The sequence below is a fragment of the Chelonia mydas genome, chromosome 7, assembly GCF_015237465.2.
Source record: "Chelonia mydas isolate rCheMyd1 chromosome 7, rCheMyd1.pri.v2, whole genome shotgun sequence".
NCBI classification, from domain to species: Eukaryota; Metazoa; Chordata; order Testudines; family Cheloniidae; genus Chelonia; species Chelonia mydas.
Window position 1 is genome coordinate 1,593,189 of NC_057853.1, and position 20,895 is coordinate 1,614,083.

General features: G+C 43.4%; 1 long non-coding RNA gene across 2 annotated transcripts; it reads left to right on the top strand.

Moving 5' to 3' along the window:
* The first annotated feature begins 481 nt into the window (after nt 1-481).
* On the top strand, nt 482-5,907 carry LOC122466692. Of its 2 annotated transcripts, none has more exons than XR_006292413.1 (3): nt 482-3,106; nt 3,739-3,820; nt 4,291-5,907. It is a non-coding gene; the product is annotated as an uncharacterized LOC122466692 (long non-coding RNA). The 2 variants fall into 2 exon arrangements; XR_006292412.1 differs by having other exon boundaries at nt 3,767-3,820.
* Nucleotides 5,908-20,895: the final 14,988 nt, after the last annotated feature.

Below are 20,895 nucleotides of genomic sequence, written 5' to 3' on the forward strand. Positions count from 1 at the left end.
TTGTCATAACAAGCTACTAACCCCTCTCCTTTTCTAGATAGGGCCCAAATAGCTTAACATTTGCATGCAGGACAGAGGTGGAATGATATGAAAAAAGGCAGAATCACAGCATTCTCTCTGGAAGAATACGTAAATAAAACAATGACACTGAAATGCATATCCTCTAGACCAGGGATCACACACAATGCATGTGGGAGGGACAGAATTTTACTAACCATCTCTCCATTTTATTGACCTACTTGTGTTCAATGCATTCAATGCTGCTCTTGGGGACCCGGGGGAAATAAATTGGACATAATGTGAGAAGGGAGCTGGTTGGCTGAAGCCAAGTGGAGCGGTTATTTTAATTATTCATAGTCCACATCCCTGAGGGATCATTAAGTGACCTACCATGTCCCTCCCAGCCCCAGTCACTATGGCTGTGCTTAAACTGCATCGCCTTTTATAGAGTCTTAATCAGCTGTCAGCTAGAAAACATCTCCAATGGGGCAGAGAAGACGGGCATTAGACAATCAGAGAGGGGTCATTTTATTGTGGTTATTTCTGTACTTTGCCTTCTAATTCCCTGCTGGGAGCAAATGCACCATTAAACAATTTCTGCTTCTTGGGCACAGTTTGAAGGAGAAAAAAATGCTGAATAACTGCAAATAACTGAAGCTGCTAGTTTTGGAATCAGAAGCTTTGTGGTGATGTCAAAGCAACACTAATGTGTAAATGTAAGATTTAGTACTGAGGTTGCAGTATTTCTTAGAGACCCCAGTCGTGGGCCAGGACCCCATTGTGCTATACAAATGAAATAAAAGACACTCCCTGCGCCAAGGAATTTATAATCTAAGCATGAGACAAGAGACAACAGATTAATACAACAGATGGGATGGGATGCTTCCTGGGGGTACCCAGAGTTATGAGGTACCTCACTACAATTTGCCCTCAGCGTGAGGAAGCCTTGTCCGTATCTTCTGTGGGCCAGGTCCCTGACTCCTTTGGGCATGGACAACACAAGCACTCCCCTCTCAGATTATGCAGACTCTGCTGTCCCTCTGCAGGTTAGCACCTGGCATGCTTCAATCCTCACTCCCGCTAAGCACCCTTGTGGAGCGTCCACCCTGTTTCACTGGACACTCTCAGTATTCACAGATTTGTTGCTTTCAAAGGAACAGTACACCTTAGTTTACCAGTTTCACTTAAGATCATTGCTCTGCTTATGACGCAGCACTTAGATATATTGATAGTGAAAACAAAATAAAGAGATTTGAGAAGAAGCAAGCAAAAGTAATGGAAAGAAATGTTTCAATGTAAAATAAAACCATAAGATGCATTTTATGCATTTTAGAACCTAGAATTAATTAACAAGATATTCTCCTAATACAGTATAGCTCACCAGCACTGTGATCACCAGGCCAGTGACTGGCTGTGATCCCTCTCTCATGAGACATAACACACTGTCAGCTTGTCTCCTCAGTGAAAGGATACTGTGTTTCTTTGCAACCCCAGATACATCAAAACAGTCCCTTTATTCATAACCCAGGCACCTCTTGCTGTGTGCGTCTTCCTGGAGATTTTGCAATCTTGATTAGTTGGTGGCTGCATATGCAAATAGGCTTACATTGTGAGAGACACAATGCACAAAGACAAGACAAAGAGACGCATCTACAATCCCCCGCCTGAACAGAACCTGAAGTGTATCACCTTTTCATTTCAAGGCTTTAAGAACATAATTTCCAGTGTAGGTACATAACTTCTTAAATATTATCCCATCCATATATTTTGCAATGATTCTGATAAACAGTGGGCTATATGCTCTCAATAGAGACTTTACATGCCACCCTTTGGTGAATTATTATGCACAGATATGACCCAGTGGATCCCTGTAAAACTCTATGCCCACCTGTGCCCTCTGCCCGTTGACACAAAGAAGTTCTTGGATCATAGGGAGCATAAGGGAATAATAAGTCAATGCTGGTCAGCATAATAAGCAGTAGCCTCAGCACACCAGTTATCTTTGTGAGTGTTTATGTGAAGCTGCTCTGATGTATGAAGGGCAGCATGGAAGAAAGCAGCAAGAAGCTTGTTTGAAAACTTTAACAAGTGTGCGCTGAAGGCTGGTACCATTGACAGGGTGGCCATCAATAGAATAGGAGAGATGCTAGGGTGGAGATAGGCCATGAAGGGCCTGGATAGTGAAGATGTGTGGTTTGTGTTTGCAGTGGAGAAGGGGAAGCCTGTGCAGGAACACAGAGAGTGGTGATATGACAAGCCAGGAAAAGAGTCTTTGTAGAATTGCCTTCAATGGATATGAGTGGAGCAAGACTGTATTTGTAAAGGCCAGAGAAAAGGTTGTACTATTTGAGCCACAAGATGATGGGGCCTGGACGAGAGATTGGGCTGTGTGGGTGATAATGAAAGACTGTATCTCTTTCAGGAACAAATGGCATGATTCAGGTAGGGCCTGGATGAGAGGATCTAGGGGGAGGGCTGAGTGATGGTAATGTTCTTATTTGCTATGACACTTGAGGATCCATAAATCCATCTAAAAGACTAATTCAGACCTCATTAAAATCTGAAACCATAGTAATAATGTTAAAATCCAAAAATGTATAAAAATACAAACTAAGTGGTATGGTAAGAGCCCTTTATGGCACTGACAGCTAGCTAGCTCAGGTCACAACCTCAAATTGGTGTTAGGTGTACCAATTCACTTGGGCTGATAGGCATTGTAATAGGATCAAGCCAATTCACTTATCTCTTAGAATAGTTCAAAGAAATGTTTGTGATATTGTCCTCACATATCGGTAACTTGTTGATTTGCATTATATATGTTCACCCTATGCTTAATTAACCCTAGATCAGAGGTTTGTGTTAGCATTAAGATGAGAATTTGCTTGCTGTGTAGCGGTCTTGAAAACTAATGAATATTTTTTATATTGTTTTCACTTATCTATCTATCAAAATGTAATGGCAGGTAATTGTATGTGTACATGACTGTAACTGGATTACTTGTGTATCATAGGAAGTAGAATGTTAATTTCAAAGCAAGTGGTCCTTGATGTTGTGACTGAGGTCAAAGACCCAAAATGCATTCTTCATCAAAGGAAGAGACCATGCTGTGAGTGCAAGCATTTGCCTGGCTGCTTTCTAGGGAAGATAGCTATAAAAGTGTGCCATGGGAATGATCCTTCATCTCTGAATGGCTTGGATTCTGACAGGGAGAATCCTAAGCTAGTGGTTCTCAACCAGGGGTATGTGTATCCCTGGGGATACGCAGAGGTCTTCCACGGGGTACATCAACTGATCTAGACATTTGCCTAGTTTTACAACAGGCTACATAAAAAGCACCAGCAAAGTCAGTACAAACTAAAATTTCGTACTATTTCAGTGGTTCTCAAACTGTGGGTGAGTTCGTTTTAATGGGATCGCCAGGGCCATCATTAGACTTGCTGGGGCCCAGGGCAAAAAGCCAAAGCCCAAGCCCTGGTGTGTGGGGCTGAAGCTGAAGCCTGAGTTTTTAAGTGAGATAAAACTTGGGGTATGCAAGATAAATCAGATTACTGTATCCGTTTCAGGAGTCTGGAAAGCAATTAGACAGAGGTCCCCAAAGCCATTTTGGGAAGCCCCAAGAGACTTATGGAAAACAAGCAGATTACTACATTGCTACTATCATTTGGACTACAACTCTGATTCACCTTTAATGTAATTTACCTGCTTTTAACCTCTCATCTCCTCTCTCTTTTTTCTTAGCTAATAAATCTTTTGTTTAGTTTACTAGAGAAACTGGCTTCAGCATTATCTTTGGTGAGATCTGGAATATACCTTGACCTGGGTAAGGGACTGGCCCTTTGAGGCTGGAAGAACCTAATGTACAGTGATTTTGGTTGAAATAGACTGGACTTTATTATGAAAGGTTGTCTGGGTGGCAAAGTAGGGGCTGGAGAGACTAAGGAGGACTGTCTGTGGCTCCATGGTGAAACTAATGTAGTAATTCAAGAGTGCACATTTGTTACTGGTTTGGTGAAATCTAATTATATTATACCACCAGTTTCAGTGTGTCTGCCCATTTTTCTGACCAACTGACCTGAGATTGGCATTCACAGCTGTGACCCATTCTGGACACGGTGGCAATTGGTGTAGTCGGCAGGATGCCAAAGGTCAATTGGGCTGTAAGATCAGAACCCAGTGCTATTTAAAGTTTAAATTTGATATTGAGAGTTAAGGGTTAAAGAGTAGTTACAAAGGGGTGAACACAATCATGAGGATCTTGCTCAAAGTCTTTTCTGTCATTTGTGCTTGTAGAGGGGGTTACCCTTTAAGAAGAAAACAGATCTGGAACTGAGAACTATGCTCAGGGACTTTGACCAAAAAGCAAGGTCTCAGCACCCCTGACCCCAGCACGAGATGCCGCAGACCCTGGCTGTCGAGCAAGAATATAAGCATGAAATGAAAATGATAGAACTCCAAATGAAAGAGGAGCAAGCGATCGCTAAGATGGAGAAGGAAGCCCACCTGAGATGCATGGAGCAGCTAGCGGCTGAGAAAGAAGCTCATGCAATGCTGCTAGAAATCCTGGACAAGCAAAAGGACCAGCCTCAGCCTTTGCGTCCATCCCCTCTCAACATCAGGGAAGGGGAAAAAACCTGCCCAATTTATCAGGAATCTGACTGCCATGAGGCATTCCTAGCCACCTTTGCGAGACTGTGTACTATCCATAAGATTCCAGAGAATAAATGGATGCCAATCCTGTTAATCAGGTTGACTGGAAAAGCCAGACAGGTATTTAATGAAATGGTGGTGGAGGATGCTATGATATATAAGAACTTTGAAGAAACTATATGGAAAAGATTTAAAATCACCCCTGAGTCTTATTTCTTGAAGTTTAGAAATCTTAAAATGCCTGACAATATAATTTATGTGGAATATATGTATAAACTGTGTAGTTATGTGAAAAAAAGAAACGGATTATTAGGGCAGTGCTGACAGTGACTTTAATAAGCTGTTAGGTTTGGTAATACAAGAGCAATTATTATGGGTAGTCATTGATGAGGTAAAAGCAGCTATCTGTGACAAAAAACCTTAACAGTTTTAAAAGCAGCAAAAACTGCTGATGAATATGTTGAGTCCAAAACTCAGAAAGGGCGCAAGCCCCAGGGAAAGGGTTATACCTCTGCTCCTCAGGGTGAAAGGGCTGAAGGGTTTAAAAATAAACCTAACCACAACTTTGTTAAAAAACCTCCAGGGAGCCAGATTTGAAAACATCTTACCACAAAGGGAAACCGGTAGTCTGTCATCAGCGTGGGACCCTGCCCATATAAAGCCAAATTGCCCAAAGCTTAAAACCACCCAACAACATGCACCCACAACCCCCATCATGAGTGCCAATGTTACAACCACAAGTGCTAACACTACTACATTAGACACAGGGAAAATTGTGGAGGAGAAAAGTGTCTTCATAAATTATATTAGAACTGAGTCTTGGGAAGGGAGTGAAGAATGTATTAAGAGTTTATTATTTATGCAAGGGTAACTGGCACTGAGTGTACTGGGTGGCAGGACACAGTGTCTCATGTCACTTTGATTAAAGAAAGTTTTGTGAGAGGAAGATAGATTGCCTGGCAAAAATATAAATCTTTTAGCTTTGGCTGAATATTCAATGACTGTGCATCTGGCTAAAATCCACCTGAAGTGGGAAAGTTTTAAGGGTGATATTGTGATTGGCATTAGGAATTTGCTACCTCCTGATATTTCAGTATGCAATAACATTGTAACTATGTCAAAGCAGATTAATGTTATAACCAGTTTCCAGGGAAAGTGGCTGATGTGATTAGGCCCTGTGATGGTGTCCCCTGAATAGATATGTGGACACAGTTGGCAATGGGCTTTGTTGCAAGGATCGGTTCCTGGGTTAGTGGTTCTGTTGTGTGGTATGTGGTTGCTGGTGAGTATCTGCTTCAGGTTGGGGGGCTGTCTGTAAGCAAGGACTGGTCTGTCTCCCAAGATCTGTGAGAGTGATGGGTCGCCCTTCAGGATAGGTTGTAGATCCTTGATGATGCGTCGGAGAGGTTTTAGTTGGGAGCTGAAGGTGATGGCTAGTGGCGTTCTGTTATTTTCTTTGTTGGGCCTGTCCTGTAGTAGGTGACTTCTGGGTATTTTTCTGGCTCTGTCAATCTGTTTCTTCACTTCAGCAGATGGGTATTGTCGTTGTAAGAATGCTTGATAGAGATCTTGTAGGTGTTTGTCTCTGTTTGAGGGGTTGGAGCAAATGCGGTTGTATCGTAGAGCTAAGCTGTAGACAATGGATCGTGTGGTGTGGTCTGGATGAAAGCTGGAGGCATGTAGGCAGGAATAGCGTAGGGCCTAATCACATCAGCCACACTATCAGAGGCTCGTTCACCTGCACATCTACCAATGTGATATATGCCATCATGTGCCAGCAATGCCCCTCTGCCATGTACATTGGTCAGACTGGACAGTCTCTACGTAAAAGAATAAATGCACACAAATCAGACGTCAAGAATTATAACATTCAAAAACCAGTCGGAGAACACTTCAATCTCTCTGGTCACGCGATTACAGACCTAAAAGTGGCTATTCTTCAACAAAAAAACTTCAAAAACAGACTCCAACGAGAGACTGCTGAATTGGAATTAATTTGCAAACTGGATACAATTAACTTAGGCTTGAATAGAGACTGGGAGTGGACGGGTCATTACACAAAGTAAAACTATTTCCCCCCCTCACCCCCCACTGTTCCTCAGACGTTCTTGTCAACTGCTGGAAATGGCCCACCTTGATTATCAATACAAAAGATTTCCCCCTCCCCTCCCCCACTCTCCTGCTGGTAATAGCTCACCTTAAGTGATCACTCTCCTTACCCTGTGTATGGTAACACCCATTGTTTCATGTTCTGTGTATATAAATCTCCGCACTGTATTTTCCACTGAATGCGTCCGATGAAGTGAGCTGTAGCTCACGAAAGCTTATGCTCAAATAAATTGGTTAGTCTCTAAGGTGCCACAAGTACTCCTTTTCTTTTTACTGGGGTTAAGTGAAATACAAAAGGAATTTAAATCTGATCAGCAAAATGATGCTTCTTTGGAACATGAGAGAATTGCAGAATAATGCCCCAAGGATGGAAAGGGCTTTTTATTTTTTAATGAAAGATGGATTATTGTTTAGAGAAGCTCCTTCAGGGAAGAAGAGGCTTCCTTAGGAAATCTGCAAATAGTTGTGCCTGAGGGATATAGAAGAGATTTGCTCCAATTAGCATGATTGCTCATTCGCAGGTCATTTGGGTGTAGAAAAACCCTGTAACAGGCACAGGCTAAAGCAAAATTTCTGCTGGCCCCATATGTTTCAGACAGTGAAGGATTACTGTAAAAGCTGTGACTTATGCCAGAAGCGTAAGGCTTTAAAAGCACCTCAGCAACCTTTGCTTGTTATTAAAGAGGTTTATGCCAGAGTGTCTGTAGATATTGTAGGACCTCTCCTTAAATCGTCTAGGAGTAGGCAGAAATATATTCTTGTGGTGGTAGATTTTGCTACCAGGTACCCAGAAGCCGCAGCACTGTGTAATATTGAGGCTGGAACAGTGGCTGCGGCTTTGTTTACCATCTTGAGCAGAGTAGGGTTCCCCAGAGAAATTGAGACTGTGCTACCAATGTTATGTCTGTTGTCTTCAAAAAGTTACAGGAATTGTGTGGAGTGAAGCATCTGAAGGCTGCACCCTACTATCCTAAAACTATCAGGGGGTAGCCGTTTTAGTCTGTGTCCACAAAAACAACGAGGAGTCCGGTGGCACCTTAAAGACTAACCGATTGATTCAGTCATAAGCTTTTGTGGGTAAAAACCCCACTTCTTCAGATGTTTTTGTTTTTATCCCAAAACTAATGGCCTTGTGGAAAGATTCAATGGAACTTTGAAAGCCATGCTTAGAATGTGTTTCCAGGCACAAGAGCGATTGGGATTTGTTGCTCCCGTTTCTTCTGTATGCATATAGAGGTGTACCCCTATAATCTCTTGGGTTTGCTCTCTTTGATCTCCTATGTGGGAGGCAGGTCAGAGGATCGATGAAGTGAGCTGTAGCTCACAAAAGCCTATGCTCAAATAAATTTGTTAGTCTCTAAGGAGCCACAAGTCCTCCAGTTCTTTTTACGGATACAGACTAACATGGCTGCTACTCTGAAACCTAGATTTAATTTGTGACTCTTGGGAGAGCCTAAGGAGAACTGTCTATGACTCCATAGTAAAACTAACGTAGTGATTCAGGAGCACAGATTTTGTTACTGCTCTGGTGAAATCTAATAATAAAATATACCACCAGTTTGGGTGTCTGTCCTGTTTCTGACAGTCAGACCTGAGATTGGTTCTCTCAGCTGTGACCCATTCCAAGCACTGTGACGCCCTTGATCATCATCTGGGGGCAGGGACTGTCTTTGTAGTATTTGTTTGTAAGTATGATGGCTTCCTTAAGCACTACTGCAATAGAAATTAAAAAAAGATAATCCATGGGCTACTGATGTAATTGAACCATTGTCATAGTCTGTGCAACTGGAATGATAAAGTTCAGAGAAAGCTGCACACATGCTTAGTACAACGGTGCAAAATGTCACAGGTTGAGAAATACTTCCCACAGGCTAGATACCTTGTACAAATACAATCAACAGGGTCTTGGATTCTGAGGCTGGGACTGCCAATAGCTTACTGGAAAGTGCAATAGCTTGGGGAAGCAGATGTAGGGAGACGGAATCCAAAATCAGCAGGAGTCATGCTAGTTTATAAGTGGAGCCAGTGCTTTACAGTTTAAACGTTTGTGTGTCAGGCAATACACTCAGGGAGGCATAAGACTGTCACCAGCACGTGATTTACAGCATGTGGTTATGCCTTTGAAGATTACAATCTGTGCTAGTCCCCTTAAAGCAGGCTAACTTTTTCTGAAGGAATCAAGGTAAGAAGCTCTGTGTGTAGCACTACCCAGGTTTAGTTTGTTTCCTGAAGAGCAGTCAGAGAATGTTACTGCAAACCACTATTTAGAAAAGACTTTGGAGCTGTGATGGGGCAGCTAAAGAAGAGGAAGCTGGATGCAGAGACGAGTTCAGGAGATGCCATTTATTCAAGAACTAATTACAACAGATAAGAGACCTCCTACTGCACAAGTCTTAAGGGAGAAAAGTTTCTTATAGCAAGAGCAGTCATCTGATTGCCTAAATTCTTCAGGCTCTGAGTGTTTTCTCTGCTTCTGAAAATTCTCCCCAAGCGATCTGGATACTTGCCGCCTATGGACCAAATTATGAGCTCCTTACTTTCCTTATGAGCAGTTGCTCACATGAATATTCCCATTTAAGTCCATGGGCTACTTGTTCTTGACCTCTGACATCTGTCCTGATCTGGGAACTCCTTATGTCAAGCTGTTGGTATTATAAATTATATGCTAGGATGAGCAGTTTAAGGAAACAGTATCGTGGAAATGAGGGAAAACACGATTTAAAATATTGTTGCTATATTTTGGTATCACTAAAAGTCCACCTGGTAATTAGCATAAATAGACATGTTAGCATAAGTGTTTGATCTAGGTTACAAGGTTACAGGGACTTTTTACAATATGTAGTTTGTGATAAACAACCCACAAGAGAACAAAGAAAACCTGGATTTGTGCTGGAAATGGGCCACCTTGATTATCATACACATTGTAAGGAGAGTGATCACTTTAGATAAGCTATTACCAACAGGAGAGTGGGGTTTGTTTGTTTTTTTTTGGGGGGGGGGGGAACCTGTATTTGTGCTGGAAATGGCCCACCTTGATTATCATACACATTGTAAGGAGAGTGATCACTTTAGATAAGCTATTACCAACAGGAGAGTGGGTTTTTTTGTGGGGGGGAGAAAACCTGTATTTGTGCTGGAAATGGCCCAACTTGATTATCATACACATTGTAAGGAGAGTGATCACTTTAGATAAGCTATTACCAGCAGGAGAGTGGGGTGGGGGGAGAGAAAATCTTTTGTAGTGGTAAACACCCATTTTTTCATGGTTTGTATGTATAAGAACATCTTCTGTATTTTCCACAGTATGCATCCGATGAAGTGAGCTGTAGCTCATGAAAGCTTATGCTCAAATAAATTGGTTAGTCTCTAAGGTGCCACAAATACTCCTTTTCTTTTTGCGATATTACAACAGAAAAACTTCAAATCCAGACTCCAGCGAGAGACTGCTGAATTGGAATTCATTTGCAAATTGGATACAATTAACTTAGGCTTGAACAGAGACTGGGAGTGGCTAAGTCATTATGCAAGGTCTATTTCCCCTTGTTTTCCTAACGCCCACTCCCACCCCCTTCCTCAGACGTTCTTGTTAAACCCTGGATTTGTGCTGGAAATGGCCCACCTTGATTATCATACACATTGTAAGGAGAGTGGTCACTTTAGATAAGCTATTACCAACAGGAGAGTGGGTTTGTTTTGGGGGGAGGGGGAGGGAAGAAAACCTGGATTTGTGCTGGAAATGGCCCACCTTGATTATCACACACATTGTAAGGAGAGTGATCACACACCCATTTTTTCATGATTTGTGTGTATAAAAACAAACATCTTCTGTATTTTCCACAGTATGCATCCGATGAAGTGAGCTGTAGCTCACGAAAGCTCATGCTCAAATAAATTGGTTAGTCTCTAAGGTGCCACAAGTACTCCTTTTCTTTTTGCGAATACAGACTAACACGGCTGTTACTCTGAAAAGACAATCTTGAAATAATGGATTTCAAGGGGATTTTGGGGTGCATGTAACCCTGAGGTCAACACATTAATGCAATTTGAAATATTGGCAAATATATTTTGATGCATGTAGCTTATGTGAACAGTCAGAACCTCAGTTATGATTCCCCAGAATGCCACTCATGCATGGGGGCCAGGAGGCGATCTACATATGGTCACCAGACTTGCAAGCGTGCGGGCTAAGGGCTATAAAATAAGGTGTATGTTCAATCTGTAGTAGGCGCAGAGGTGAAAGTAAGCCAGTCCGGTCCGGTCTGCCATACCAGCAAGAGCCAGTACGCTGTGCTGGACCGGCTTCCCCAGGCTGGCGATTTAAAGGGCCCGGGGCTCCCTGCAGCGGCCAGAGCCACTGGCCCTTTACATCGCCTCCCGAGCCTGGCTGCCGGAGCCCCGAGGTAGTGGTGGCAGGGCTCCGGCAGTGATTTAAAGGGCCCGGGGCTCCGGCCACTACCCTGGGGCTCAGGCGGCGCTTTAAAGGGCCCGGGGCTCCCTGCAGTGGCTCGGGAGGCGATACAAAGGGCCCGGGGCTCCCTGCAGTGGCTTGGGAGGCGATATAAAGGGCCCGGGGCTCCGGCCGCTGCGGGGAGCCACGGGCCCTTTAAAGTGCCACCCGAGCCCTGCCGCCGCCACCCTGGGGCTCCGGCAGCAGGACTCTGGCAGCGATTTAAAGGGCCCGGAGCTCCGCTGCAGTAGCGGTGGCTGGAGCCCAGGGTCCTTTAGATTGCCCCTAAGCCCCAGGGCTCCCAGCTACCTCTGTAGCTATGAGCTCTGGGGGTGATTTAAAGGCCCCGGGGCTCCCAGCTGCAGCTGGAGCCCCGGGGCCTTTAAATCTTTAAAGGCCCTGCCTCTTCCGGTTGAGGCCACATCCCCGCTTAGGACTCCGGTGTACCGGTAAGTCCTTTAAGTTACTTTCACCTCCTGAGTAGGCACATCAAGGTGACAGGTTGGTGGAAGCCTGGACCATCACATCCCACTTATGATATTCCCCAGCGTTCTTGTATTTTTGTTTCCAACAGTGTCTGTGAGGTTGTATGTCAACACAAAATGTACCAACCCTCAGTTTCTCTGCTACTTAATATCCAAATAGTTCCAAAATTCTCACGTTTCTATACGTCTCACCACTCCCATTCTTAATAATATATTTATGTAGCCAAATGAACCTGTTATCAGTGACTAGTGCCACTTGCACGCAGTCTTGTCTCCATTCCTCCCAGACTTCTCATCCACCAAGCTATACTATCTTAGTAACTGATCACCATTGTGGATAGTTGGTCTACTACGCTATAGCCCTCTGAAAGCTCATCAGCATTTTCCCATGGAACTCCTGCAGACAACTTGGGTCTGGTGCCTGGATTTCTTATAGCTGCAGGAACAGGTTGCTGCATCCCGCTGCAGCATTTGAAGGAAAATCTGTCTATATAAGACAAGGCTGTAATCCCCTGCAGGCTAAATGGAATGTGATGTCTATCCATAATGACACAAAACTGCACTAACTTTATAAGTACAAGACTGCCTCCTTTGGTAGCTACATTTTGTAACAAAATAACGTGCACACAGATCACTTATGAAGATGTAATTTTGTTTGTAGGTTCTGATGATGTAAACCACAAGATGGATGGCCCCAGCATCTGTTGCACTCAACTAATCCCCCCACATCTTTGTGCTGACATTATCTTTATTTGCTGTGTCATCTGTATAAATTGGTAAGCGCCTCTGGCCAGGGACCTTGTCTCATTTTCTCCCTCAGCACTATATAAATAGCAAGTACAGGTTGTGAACACACAGTCCTGTGCTCATTATTCCATCTGCCTTTGCTCATTTAGGAGTCTCTCTTTCAGGACAGAGCTGCCTGGCTTTTCAAGGGGCAGCTGCTTTTATGCCACTCAGTCTAGTGCATCTGCACTCCCAGCTGTCACTATGGTAACCCAAATCCATGGGGAAGCTGAAATGTGTTGCTTGGCAACAGGCTCTTGACTGCAGCTGCTGCTTCCTTCCATTGAAATGATAGGAGAATTGGGACTTGTTGGAATCTGACGTTTTACCTGGGGGATGAAAAGTCAGGGATGAATGGAGACAGAAAGTCGAGCAGGGCAGGAATGGATACAAACGTAGATTTATAGACATTTAACTATCATAAAATGTTTGGAATGAAGGACTCCATTTGGCTACTACCTCAGCTTTGCCAGCATCCAAACCAAGGTACTACTCTGAATGAGATACCACATCACATTTACCCCCTTATTCATATGCCTTTGTTTAGGTTAGCTGACTATATAAATACTCCAGCCTGGATGTATTTAATCAACGTTTTTACTTCCAGGCTTTCACTCTTGCTCTGGGCCAAATCGCACCTGGAGCTGCAGCTAGCAAGAGATGTCAAGAGTAACAAGAAGGGTTTCTTCAGGTATGTTGGCAACAAGAAGAAAGCCAAGGAAAGTGTGGGCCCCTTACTGAATGAGGGAGGCAACCTAGTGACAGAGGATGTGGAAAAAGCTAATGTACTCAATGCTTTTTTTGTCTCTGTCTTCACTAACAAGGTCAGCTCCCAGATTGCTGCGCTGGGCATCACAGCATGGGGAGTAGATGGCCAGCCCTCTGTGGAGAAAAGGTGGTTAGGGACTATTTAGAAAAGCTGGAAGTGCACAAGTCCATGGGGCCGGACGAGTTGCATCCGAGAGTGCTAAAGGAATTGGCGGCTGTGATTGCAGAGCCATTGGCCATTATCTTTGAAAACTCGTGGCGAACGGGGGAAGTCCCAGATGACTGGAAAAAGGCTAATGTAGTGCCAATCTTTAAAAAAGGGAAGAAGGAGGATCCTGGGAACTACAGGCCAGTCAGCCTCACCTCAGTCCCCGGAAAAATCATGGAGCACGTCCTCAAAGAATCAATCCTGAAGCACTTACATGAGAGGAAAGTGATCAGGAACAGTCAGCATGGATTCACCAAGGGAAGGTCATGCCTGACTAATCTAATCGCCTTCTATGATGAGATTACTGGTTCTGTGGATGAAGGGAAAGCAGTGGATGTATTGTTTCTTGACTTTAGCAAAGCTTTTGACACGGTCTCCCACAGTATTCTTGTCAGCTAAAGTTAAAGTTAAAGAAGTATGGGCTGGATGAATGCACTATAAGGTGGGTAGAAAGTTGGCTAGATTGTTGGGCTCAACGGGTAGTGATCAATGGCTCCATGTCTAGTTGGCAGCCGGTGTCAAGTGGAGTGCCCCAGGAGTCGGTCCTGGGGCCGGTTTTGTTCAATATCTTCATAAATGATCGGGAGGATGGTGTGGATTGCACTCTCAGCAAATTTGCGGATGATACTAAACTAGGAGGAGTGGTAGATACGCTGGAGGGCAGGAATAGGATACAGAGGGACCTAGACAAATTGGAGGATTGGGCCAAAAGAAATCTGATGAGGTTCAATAAGGATAAGTGCAGGGTCCTGCACTTAGGACGGAAGAACCCAATGCACCGCTACAGACTAGGGACCGAATGGCTAGGCAGCAGTTCTGCGGAAAAGGACCTAGGGGTGACAGTGGACGAGAAGCTGGATATGAGTCAGCAGTGTGCCCTTGTTGCCAAGAAGGCCAATGGCATTTTGGGATGTATAAGTAGGGGCATAGCGATCAGATCGAGGGACGTGATTGTTCCCCTCTATTCGACATTGGTGAGGCCGCATCTGGAGTACTGTGTCCAGTTTTGGGCCCCACACTACAAGAAGGATGTGGATAAATTGGAGAGAGTCCAGCGAAGGGCAACAAAAATGATTAGGGGTCTGGAACACATGACTTATGAGGAGAGGCTGAGGGAACTGGGATTGTTTAGTCTGCAGAAGAGAAGAATAAGGGGGGATTTGATAGCTGCTTTCAACTACCTGAGAGGTGGTTCCAGAGAGGATGGTTCTAGACTATTCTCAGTGGTAACAGATGACAGGACAAGGAGTAATGGTCTCAAGTTGCAGTGGGGGAGGTTTAGATTGGATATTAGGAAAAACTTTTTCACTAGGAGGGTGGTGAAACACTGGAATGCGTTACCTAGGGAGGTGGTAGAATCTCCTTCCTTAGAAGTTTTTAAGGTCAGGCTTGACAAAGCCCTGGCTGGGATGATTTAATTGGGGATTGGTCCTGCTTTGAGCAGGGGGTTGGACTAGATGACCTCCTGAGGTCCCTTCCAACCCTGATATTCTATGATTCTATGATGCAGCACCCTCTTTCAATACAGATTCTCTTGTAGTTGGGCTACTTTTCAGAAGCATTTTAAATTAACTTGGAGCTGGTGGAAGGGACTGATTTGATAGCTCGAGAGTGATAGCTTATCCCCACAACCAGTACAAGGGAGGAGAAACTGCTTTTGTAGTTGGCTAGCCATTCACAGTCTTTGTTTAATCTTGACACCATGAGCTCAGGATTAAACAAAGACTGAATGGCTAGCCAACTACAAAAGCAGTTTCTCCTCCCTTGGTGTTCACACCTCAACTGCTAGAAGAGGGCCTCATCCTCCCTGATTGAACTGAATGCATCCGATGAAGTGAGCTATAGCTCACGAAAGCTGATGCTCAAATAAATTGGTTAGTCTCTAAGGTGCCACAAGTCCTCCTTTTCTTTTTGCGGATACAGACTAACACGGCTGCTACTCTGAAACCTGAACTAACCTCGTTATCCCTAGCCTGATTCTTGCTTGCATTTTTATACCTGCCTCTGGAAATTTCCACTACATGCATCTGACAAAGTGGGTATTCACCCACGAAAGCTTATGCTCCAATACGTCTGTTAGTCTATAAGGTACCACATGACTCTTTGCCACTTTTATAATAATTAAGATAATTTAAAACTATTACCACTTAAAGTGGAATAGGGATTAACACTGTGGGTTGAACTATAGTATGTACATGAGAAGAAGAACTTTTTTTTTTGGAGCAATGTCATCACAAGTGAGCTCTCCATACATACATTTCTTCTTAGTTACTACACAATACTATCCATTCGTATTATGGGTCACTCTTACTGCTGACCAATGCCACTTCGTAAGTTTTACAGGGCAGGAGATAGTAGAGGCTAATGTTCCTGTCTCAATATATACTCCTGAGGGAATACTGTACCAAAAAAATAAAACTTCTGCACACACTTAAAATTCTGCAAATTTTGTCAGTAAATAAATGTGGAGGCTCCAGCATGGTATCAGGGAGCACAGGCCACTCACTGTACAGAGGTGGGAGATCACCCTGCAGCCCCAACCCCCTGGACACAGGCTCAGTAGTGAGGCTGCAGCTGACCCTAACACAGCGCAAGGGCTGGGCCTGCCCCAGAAACACCCCAGGGCTCTGCCCCTCCACACCAGGAGCACTAAGATAGCAAGCGAGAGAGTCTTGCATGCATGCCCAGCCCTGGCCCCCAATTCAGGTGTGGGGCAGGCAGGCTTAGCCCAGCAGGATCCAAGTGTGGAGGGGCTTAGTGTGGGGTGAGAGGGTTCTGTGTGGGGTAATCTGGGTGCAGGTGGCTTGGTGGGGAGAGTGAGTGTGAGTGTGTGTTTGAGAGAGAGAGCTCTGGATGCACTGACTTGTTGTGAAGGGGGGTTCCAGGTGCTGGGGCCATGGGACTCATCAGAGAGATCCAGGTGCTGGGGGAGTGGAGCTTGGTGGGGTGGGGGTTCGAGTGCAGGGGGCTCAGTGAGGGATGGTCTGGGTGCAGGGGTGGGGCTTGGCAGGGGGCTCAGTGGGGTGGTTCTGGGTGTTAGGGGAGGCTTGGCAAGAGGTCTGGGTATGGGGGGGATGTACAGGGGTTAGGTGTAGGGGAGCAGCTCCCCATACAGAGACCCCTCCCTCTGTGGCTGAGGCGCGATGGGAACAGGAAGCATGGTGTGTGCATGTGCAGAGCTTCCTGCAGGTGGGGAAGATTTCTCGGGGTAGGTCTGACCTGGTCTCAGCCACTCCTTGCAGTGGAAGAGGAAGTCCCATCCTCCCTAGTCCAGCTGACACTATCAGCTGAGCCCAGCATAGGGTAAAAGCCACCAGCTGGGGCATCCCATCTCTGCCCCTCCCCTTATAGTGACTTGCCTCTCTGCCAGGTGCTCTGGGCACCCAAAACAATGTGCCCATGTTGCTGGGGAGGGGCGTGTGACTGCTCTTGTGGCTTTCCTTTACTTCCCCATCACAAGGCATTTTTCTGCAGGGAAGCAAAGAAATGTGTGGAGGAAATGAATTCTGTGCACGTGCAGTGGCGCAGAATTCCCCCCAGGAGTAAATATACTGATACAGGCCTACATAGCCACACACTCAAATCACAATGTCAAAAACATATTTACATAAAAACATGTATAGATATCCCTTCACAGAACAAGAAGCCAAGTGCAGTGCCCTTCACATCCGTGTTGCTAAGTGATGCATCAGTAGCTGAGGTACATCCAGTCATTCCTTGTACACTCTGTCTTCCAGGTAACCTACAGAATGGACAGTAGCCAACTTATCAAATATGGCAAAGAGACCAGAAAAGAAATATATATTGCGTCCAACACTAAGCATGATTGTTTTGAAAAGGATGTACCTCTATTAGGATGTGGGGTCACTGACTCCAAATTATGTATTGAGCTAAGTGGAATTTTTTTTGATTTAACGACTGACAATTTACAATAACCTTTGTTATACACTGAAGATAAGCAATTTTACTAAATCATATCAGTAATAAGTTCAGGCAATTTCCCTTTTTCAATATTCCCTAATGAACTGGTTATGGTAGTTAACACAAATCCCAAGAACAGTGCAAATAATTTCTCTACCTACATGATTTTTCCTTGCTTTATTAGTTTCTGTGATGTATTCATTAATTTTTACTAGTTTGGCTCAACTGCATAGCGATACTATGCAGCCTATACTGTTCCTCAGTAGCTATACCCTCAATCCCATGAATTATGGGTTGAGGCTGTTTTCACTGCCTGATGCGCAAAATTGTTAGTGTTTTTATATTTTCCATATCAGCCATGTTCCAGATCCAAATAATCCTTAAATGGAATCACTAATTCCATCTAAATTTTGGTGTCTCCCAGTTTGAAAGACAGCAGACTGCAGAGTCTCTTGCTCAGCCACTGAGTCTCATGTACATTCCTGATAAGATGCTATTCTATTAACAAAGTAGTATACAACAATACATTTTGCTTTTGTCCAAGGAACAGATTTAGCCATATTCCAATGAGGTATATGCAAATTGAGTTAGACCTGGCTGGGCTAATGTCTCTATAGTCAATTGTGTACTCAATAGTCCATATACAGTTGGTTGAAGTTTAGTTGACCAGTCTGTTATATATAAAGCACCTTATCTTTTCTTTTTCCAAATATCTGGAGATTTCTTCATTGTGCACTGATATATTCTGGTGTCTCCAGTCTGTGGGATGGACCCTTAAACAGCTTAAGCTGGTTAACATAATACACTTCTTCACTTTTTTTCCCTCCATAACCTTAATTTATACACAGATGAGATCAGTTTGTTCACAATGTGATGGGGACCAAGCCATCTATGACAGAAGTTATGCTTCAGTACAGCGTATGACAGAACCATGACCTGGTTTTCTACTCTTTAATTATTCTCCTTTTACTCCTTTGTTAAAATACATTTTTTCTTTTTGTTTTGAATTTCTTAATTCTTTAGCACAAATATTCCTGTTTTTGATGCTTTTGCATAGACATTTATTTTTACTTCTTTAACATGTGCATTAATAAATATGGTGCTTAGCTGCTACGATGTGCTTACAATCTTCTGTGAGAAGAGGTATAGCTCTACCTTCTGACCACTCTGTTTAGCAACAGAATGTTTACCCAAGCTTTTTAAGAGTGAATTTGCTTGCTATAGCAATTAAACTTATTAAATATTTGAAAGCACAAACTTTAATTTATTTTAACAAAACACCAAAGAAAATAGTATTAAAATTAAAGCAAAAGTAAGTTTAAATGGATGTTTATGCAAACACTGAGGGTAATAAACTTTCACAACATTTGGGCTATGTCTACACTATAGAGTTTTGTCAACAAAACTTATGCCATTTTAATTAAAGTGCATTAATTAAACCATTGTTCATGTCCAACTCCTTGTGCTGACAGAGTGCATCCACAACAGCAGCTCTTGTATCGATATAGAGAGCAGTGCGCGGTGGGTAGCTATCGCACTGTGCAACTGGCTGCAAGGTGCTTTGGGAAGGGTTTGCAATGCCTCATGGGGCAGGTACAGCGTCACATAATGCAGTTTTCTCAATCCCATTGTCCCATGGGATTGCCAGCCACCTTTCAACTGAACTGTGGTGAGAAGTGGAGAGAGACAGAGAGTGTGTGTGTGAGAGGGGAGAGACAGAAACAGATGGTATGTTGGGGAAGTGTGTGTGAGCTTGCTGTCTCTAAGTTCAGACAGCAGCCTGAGCAACCAAACCTGACGCAGGGAGAGGGGGCACTCCCCCACATCAGTCTCCAACTCTGCACAGCACAGCAGTCCCCCCTGCAGTGGCTGTGTTCCTAGTGCTGGGGAGAGCAGGAGTCCATATTAATTGTTCTGTGATTCCCTCCAAGTTCTCCCACAGCCTCCTCAGCTACCAAGAGCAGCATCCTGAACAGCTCTGTGAGCTCTTCATGCTGAGGAATAGCAAAGCTTCCTGGCAGTTTCAAAGAGATGGGGAGTACGCCTGCGTAGCTAGATGCAGGGCAGCAGAGTTCAAAACAGTGAGCAGAGCAGTCATGGTGGGCATTGTGGGATACTGGGGGAGGCCAGTTACGGCAACATAATGAGCAGTAGTGTCTACACTGACACTCTGTCGCTTTAACTTTGCCACAAAAAGCTCTGCCTCCCACCAAGGTGGTTTTGTTTTGCTGCCAAAAGTAGCTTTGTAATGTGTACACCTCCACTGTTTTGTCAGCGAAAGCTGCCTTTTGCCAACAAAACTGTGTAGTGTAGACAAGGCCTTGCTTGTGCTTGGGAAACAAAAGTAACCTGTTGAAATCTGTTTGATTAGCTTTAACATTTTGTAACATAACCAGACATCATATATAAGTACATTATAGCCAAAATGCTTAAAAATAGCTATTTTAATATTTAAAGGTGCAAACAAATTTATAAAAACCTAAAAAAGTTAAGATTTTATTACCTTTGCATTAATGTGCAACTGAATTATTTACTGAGGCAGAAACATATGTATGCATATTTATAACTGAAGCCTTTGAGTTTCGCAAAAAAATTCCACAACTGGTATTATGGTGGTTATGACCGAACCATAATATTAACAGTATGGTAGAACTAATGTTTAAAAAAACTGAGTGCAAAATTTATTTTTATTGCAACAAAAAAGTAAAAACAAAATATTCACAGGACTCACAAACAGGACAACATACATAAGCTTACAATTGAAGATGAATGGTGCCTACTGTATTTATAACTCTACAAGATAAGGCATTAAGAGCTTAAAGTTATTAAGATAATGCATTTTACAAAACAGTTAAACAAAAGCATTAAACATTTAATTAGAAGGAGTATTGCCTTTTATTTAAAAAATAATAAGAATGGATAAAAATCACAAATTATTTGCCCACTTCATTGTATTCATTTAATTAACTTAAGATAAAGTAAATAAACTAAGAACACTACTATATAGAAATAAGAACAACCCATGTTTCATATATTGGTTAGTGCAGGTTGCCAAGCAACAAAAATGCTAACAATCTTCAAGAAAGTCACAAGCCTCTTTAGCTATTGCATTGCTAAAGCATTAATTATTTATCTTACTGGATTTATTTAAAGTAAAATTTTTACCCTAAGCATTTTGATTATTTTTGTTTTCTTTCCCACTTGCTCTGTTTCTGTAACTATAACTTAAGGAGGAAACAGTGTAGGAATGGAGGGAGACATGAGCGAAAGGAGATTAATTAAGATTGTGAGAGCGTTTTAAAGTACAGGCAGCCACAGTGAGTTTGAGTTTAGTAATCTGAGCCAAGTGAGGAATACAAGACAAAAATGGAAAGGGGATGGCTTGGAAGGAGACAGGACAAAGGAAAAACTTGACCCTTATGTAAAAATATTAGAGAAGGAAGGTTATATTATTAGCTCTGAGAGGGGAGTGGGGTTTAGTGAAGGGGGAGGGAAGAGAGGACTGAGAACCAGGACCTCTGGTT